Source organism: Alosa sapidissima, chromosome 15 (assembly GCF_018492685.1).
Source record: "Alosa sapidissima isolate fAloSap1 chromosome 15, fAloSap1.pri, whole genome shotgun sequence".
In the NCBI taxonomy this organism is placed as follows: Eukaryota; Metazoa; Chordata; class Actinopteri; order Clupeiformes; family Clupeidae; genus Alosa; species Alosa sapidissima.
Window position 1 is genome coordinate 34,170,063 of NC_055971.1, and position 6,751 is coordinate 34,176,813.

Here is a 6,751-nt window from a genome sequence, read left to right on the forward strand (position 1 = left end):
ATAACAGATAGCCTACATAGCCTAACTCTGATAAATAAGTGAATCTTAATATGCCTGTGTATGTGTGTGTGTGTGTGTGTGGACATGAATTCATGTAACTTAATAAATGTCACCGACTGACCTGGTTTGTCTGAAGGGAGGTTCATCGGACACACACACACACACAGGGTGTCGGGTGACCAGATTCCTCTGAAACAGGAACACCACACACACACACACACACACACACACACACACACACATATCACGTGCACACACATCACTGAAATGGGAGCAGGGGCAGTGTATTTTTATTCACTGGTAGAAATGGTGATGATGGCGCTGTTATGAGTTTGCCAATGCCAGACTCATGTTGACCTCTGTGCTGCTGCCGCTGTAAATAAACCCTGTTTGGCTCTTACTGCTCCTTCCAAATCTGAGGAGCAAAAAAAAAAGCCTGATTAAGCCTGTTGAAGAAAACAGGACATCAGAGTTCCCCTCTTACTGGTCCAGTCAGTGTGTGTGTGTGTGTGTGTGTATAAATGTGATGTGTGATACTGTGTGTGTGTGTGTAAATGTGATGTGGGATACTGTGTGTGTGTGTAAATGTGATGTGTGATACTGTGTGTGTGTGTGTGTATGTGTGATGTGGGATACTGTGTGTATGTGTGTGTGTGTGCGTAAATGTGATGTGGGATACTGTGTGTGTGTGTAAATGTGATGTGGGATACTGTGTGTTTAGGCTATACTGATAAAAACAGACATCAGAGTCGGCCATCTTCACACAGCATCTCAGGCCATTACTCTCTGCTGAAGCCCACTTACTGGCCCTGTGTGTGTGTGGTGTGTGTGTGTGTGTGTGTGTGTGTGTGCACGCGTGTGTGTGTGTGTGTGTGAGAGAGAGAGAGCATTAGATGAGATATACTGATCTGTAAGACACAGGCAATTACCATGGTGACAGTTCTGAATGTGTGTGTGTGTGTGTCGGAGCATTAGATGAGATACTCTGATTTGTAAGACATAGGCAATTACCACGGCGACAGTTCTCTGTGTGACTCATAGTCCCCTGCTTAACAGCCCATAATAAGCACTCAGGAGGAGCATTAGTCATGGGGGGGGGGGGGGTGGACACCCACACTACATCCTGTTTTAATGTGTGTGTGTCTGTCTGTGAGTGTAAATTGGAAAAAATACATTACACCTCTCAATGCTACTGCATTCACACACACACACACACACACACACACACACGCACACACACACACACATACACACACACACAGTCACACACACACACACAGTCACACACACACACACACATTATTTTCTGATAACTTTCCACTCACAGCTAGTGTGACAGCCTCTGGGTGTAGTCGTGGGCAGTATTAGCGTAGTGGCTGTGGAGCTGGGCTAGCGTGCCGTACGGTTCAACTCCAGCGCTGCTCTGATGGAGTACTGTCAATATGGCTGACAATGCGCGCTGATTGGTCAATATGGTTGAGAATGCGCTCTGATTGGTCAATATGGTTGAGAATGCGCTCTAATTGGTCAATATGGCTGTCAGTGTGTCAGTGTTCTAATGACTAGTGTGTTCTAATGACTAGTGTGTCTGTGTTCTAATGACCAGTGTGTCTGTGTTCTAACGACTAGTGTGTCTATGTTCTAATGACTAGTGCCTCTGTGTTCTAACGACTAGTGTGTCTGTGTTCTAATGACCAGTGTGTCTGTGTTCTAACGACTAGTGTGTCTGTGTTCTAATGACTAGTGTGTCTGTGTTAACGACTAGTGTGCCTGTGTTCTAATGACTAGTGTGTCTGTGTTCTAATGACCAGTGTGTCTGTGTTCTAATGACTAGTGTGTGTGTGTTCTAATGGTCAGTGTCTCAGTGTTCTATTGACCAGTGTGTATGTGTTCTAATGACTAGTGTGTCTGTGTTCTAATGACTAGTGTGTCTGTGTTCTAACGACTAGTGTATATGTGTTCTAATGACCAGTGTGTCTGTGTTCTAATGACCAGTATGCCTGATGTATGTTCTGATGGTCAGTGTGTATGTGTGTTGTTGACGAGTATGCGTGTGTGTTGTTGACCATTTTGTGTGTGTGTGTGTGTGTGTGTGTGTGTGTGTGTATGTGTGTGTGTGTGTGTGTGTATGTGTGTGTTTGTGCTATTGACCAGTATCTTGGTGTTTAGAAGACGACTACTCACCAAGTAAACATATCTGCAAAAGACAGGGGAGTGTGTGTGATTATCATCAGTGTGTGTGTGTGTGTGAGAGAGAGAGAGAGAGAGAGAACACTAGCGTTGAACAAGCGGAGCGCTGAACTTGGTTCAACCTTCAAAGCGCAACGCGAGCGTATTCAATTGACAAACCGTTTGTGTTGCTTAGGAACGAGATCAAACTTATTATGGTCTGAGCGTTGCGTTTGCCGCTGGCCGCTGGCTGATGTGATCCTCGCCTTAGGGCAGGCGGGCGCACGATATTGACCGGGTGCATCAGGCAGTAGGTGCCCGCCGCTGGCTGGCGCTCACATCATCACAGTTGAGCAGTAAAAAGCAACACCATCAGCGGTGTCTGTTTAGTTTTGATCCATAAACATTGTTTTTATAGACGTTAGTGGCATGCGCTATCAAGAGCTTCCATTTACTGAGCCATCTGTCAACAACATTGCAAAAAGTACCGGTACAATTTTCACAACTTGGTGTAAATGTGTAGCACAGGCTAAAGAAAACCCAATCAGTTTTTGGAGCAGATCCAACTCAAAGTGTCAGACACCAAACAGGACGAGGACCACAAAAGCGTCACGTTCAAAAGTTTATTTAAGGGTTGGGGGTTAAGGGGGTTCCGGGGGGGGTACAGGAGTTCCAAGAGTCTGCGTGTGTGTGTTCCCCCAGTAGCCGAACAGCGATGGCAGGAGCTGGATGATCCGGGAAGTCCTGGGGGAAGCACACACACAACAGCAATTGAAACGAAGCAGCAGTACAGTCAAGGACTAGGCGGTATTCGTAGAAGAGGGACGGAAGGCAGGTCAAGATTACCGGGGCTGGAGAACACAGAAGTAGTCGAGCGGGTCTGGGATCACAGGCAAAGAGTCAGAGGCGTTTTCCAAAACAGGCAGGTAACTGGTGCTGGTTGCAGACGATCTGACAAGTGTGGACTGAAAAGCAAGGCTTTATATACAGGACATGATGAGTGGTGAATGCAGTGCAGCTGGTAGGTTAACGAGGGTGAGGCAGAGCAGAGCAGGAACAGGTGGAGGTCATCAGACTTCAATCAGCACGTGTTACCAGGCAGAGAGAGAGCTCATGACAGAACCCCCCCCCTAAGGGACGGCCCCAGAAGTCCCCAAGAGTGACACCACGTCGGGAGGGCGGAGGGGAGCCGGTGGAGGGCTAGAATTCCTCCGAGCAGTCCGAGTGAACCTCCTCATCCTCGGAGGGAGCTGGAGGGTCGTGGACAGAAGACGGGACAGGTACCGAGACAGGGTCAGGATCAGGCACAGGACAGGAAGCCGGGCGGGCAGGACGGTTAGGGACCCCTCTGGGGCGGCCCCTACGGATTGCAGGTTGATCAGGATGCAGACGGTGGAAGTCGGCGATGAGTGTCCGGTCCACAATCCGACTGGCTGGCACCCAGGTTCTCTCCTCAGGTCCATAGCCCTCCCAGTCGACGAGATAATGGAGGCCCCTACCTCGCCGTCTGGACCGAAGCAGGCTTCGAACGGTGTACACCAGCCCACCGTCAACGAGGCGAGGAGGAGGAGGAGGAAGCGGCACGGGGACCAGCGGGCTTTCATGCGTCGGCTTGACTTTCGAAACATGGAAAGTAGGGTGCACCCTCATGGAGGTTGGCAACTGGAGCCGGACTGCGGTTGGGCTGATGACCCTCTGGATAGGGAACGGGCCGAGGAATCGAGGTGCCAGTTTACGCGATTCCACCCGCAGTGGGAGATCCTTGGCTGACAGCCACACCTTCTGGCCAACACGGTAGGCGGGTGCCGGCGATCTTCGGCGGTTAGCCCCAGTGGCATAGCTGACAGCTGACTTGAGTAGCGTGGCACGAGCTTGTGACCAGGTACGACGGCAACGGCGGGCATAGGCGAGGGCAGACGGGCAGGACACATCTCCTTCCTGGCTGGGGAACAGGGGGGGCTGGTAGCCATACACACACTGGAAAGGTGACATACCAGTGGCAGAGCAGGTGAGGGAGTTGTGAGCATACTCTATCCACATCAGTTGTTGTGCCCAAGCCTGGGGTTTGCGAGAAACCATGCACCGCAGCGCCTTCTCCAGCTCCTGGTTTGCCCGCTCGGATTGACCATTGGACTGGGGGTGGAACCCAGAGGTGAGACTCACTGTGGCCCCTAGAAGACGGCAGAACTCCTTCCAGAATGTAGAGGTGAATTGCGGGCCTCGGTCAGAGACAACATCCCTGGGCAGCCCGTGTAGACGGAAGACATGATCAAGAACAGCCTGGGCAGTCTCTCTGGCAGATGGCAGTTTAGGGAGGGGAATGAAGTGTGCCATCTTGCTGAACCGGTCAACCACAGTGAGAATGACCGTCATCCCACCTGATGGTGGGAGGCCAGTTACAAAGTCCAAGGAGACGTGGGACCAGGGTCGTGTGGGCACAGGCAAGGGCTGGAGTAAACCAGCGGGGGGCCGAGTGGAGGACTTGTTCTGATTGCAGGTGGGGCAGGCACGGACAAATTCTCGGACATCCCTTCTCAAAGAAGACCACCAGAAGCGCTGGGCAAGGAGATGGCAGGTGCGGGCGGAGCCCGGGTGGCAGGCAAGGCGGGAGTTGTGTCCCCACTGTATGACCCGGGACCTCAAATTCTCTGGGACGAAGAGACGACCGTCTGGGCATGCACTGGGACTGGGATGGTCACGGAGGGCCTCTTGAATTTCCTCCTCGATATCCCAGGTCAGGGCAGCTACGACGCAGGGATCGGGCAGAATTGATGCAGGTTCCTGGGAAGGGGCGTCATCCTTATGAAACTGACGGGAGAGAGCGTCCGGCTTGGTGTTCCGAGAACCTGGGCGGTATGACAGGGTGAAGTTGAATCTGGTGAAAAACAAGGCCCAGCGGGACTGTCTGGGGTTAAGACGTTTGGCATTGCGGATGTATTCAAGGTTTTTGTGATCGGTCCAGACCAGGAATGGAACTGTGGACCCCTCCAGCCAGTGACGCCACTCCTCCAGGGCAAGCTTGACAGCCAACAGCTCACGGTTTCCAACATCATAATTGCGCTCTGCAGGTGAAAGCCGGCGAGAGAAAAATGCACAGGGGTGCAACTTGTTGTCCTCCTCTGCCCGTTGAGAGAGTATGGCCCCGACTCCCACGTCTGAGGCATCCACCTCGACAACGAACTGCCGGTCTGAATCCGGCATCTGGAGAATGGGGGCAGTGGTGAACCGGGCCTTGAGGGTATGAAAGGCTGTGTTGGCCTCTGGGGTCCAGAAAAAGGGGTGTTTGATGCTGGTCAGAGCTGTGAGGGGAGCGGCGACGGAGCTGTAGTTCCGGATGAATTTCCGGTAGAAATTGGCAAAACCGAGGAATTGCTGCAACATCTTCCTATTCCCCGGAACTGGCCAGGAGGTAACTGCCGAGACCTTTGCGGGGTCCATCTGGATATTGCCTTCAGCGACGATGTATCCCAGGAATGACACAGTCTGAGCATGGAACTCGCATTTCTCCGCTTTGACATAGAGCGAGTTCTCCAGGAGCCGCCGAAGAACCAGCTGGACATGACGGGTGTGTTCGGACAGAGTTCTGGAGAAAATTAAGATGTCGTCCAGGTACACGAAGACGAATTTATTCAGCATGTCCCGCAGCACATCATTCACCAGCGCCTGGAATACCGCTGGGGCGTTGGTGAGACCAAATGGCATTACCAGGTACTCATAATGGCCGGTGTGGGTGTTGAATGCAGTCTTCCACTCGTCACCCTCCCTTACTCGCACTAGGTGGTAAGCATTTCTAAGGTCCAGTTTGGTGAAAATAGTGGATCCCTGGAGCAACTCAAAAGCAGAGGTGAGTAAAGGCAGAGGGTACCGGTTCTTCACTGTGACATCATTCAGACCTCGATAATCAATGCAGGGGCGAAGAGAACCATCTTTCTTTCCCACGAAGAAGAACCCGGCACCAGCAGGAGAGGAAGACGGGCGGATGAGTCCAGCTGCCAGGGAGTCCCTGATGTAATCCTCCATAGTTTTTCTTTCAGGAGGGGATAGTGAGTAGAGGTGACCTTTGGGTGGAGCAGTCCCAGGGAGGAGATCAATGGCACAGTCGTACGGACGGTGTGGGGGCAGAGATGTGGCTTTGGTCTTGTTGAACACCTCTCGGAGGCCATGGTAACATTCAGGGACATTAGAAATGTCGGGGGCAGTGCTGGGGGGTACTGAGCCGGGGGGCAGCGCGGCAGCACGCAAACAGGTCAGGTGGCAGGCATTTCCCCACTCTTTCACAGTTCCGGAGGCCCAATCGAGGTGAGGATTGTGGAGACGGAGCCAAGGGTAACCCAGGATTAGGGGTTGGCCTGGAGAGCTGAGCAGGTGGAAGCGGATGGTCTCTCGGTGGTTTCCTGACACCATCATTGAGATGGGGGCTGTGACGCTGGTAACTGTGCCAATTACGTGACCGTCCAGGGCCCGGGCTGGAACAGGAGTGGACAAGCGATGGCTTTCCAAGCCCAGCTGACGAGCAAGTCCTGTGTCAATAATGTTTGCTTCTGCGCCAGAGTCCACCAGGGCTGCCAGGGTGTGGGTGGAA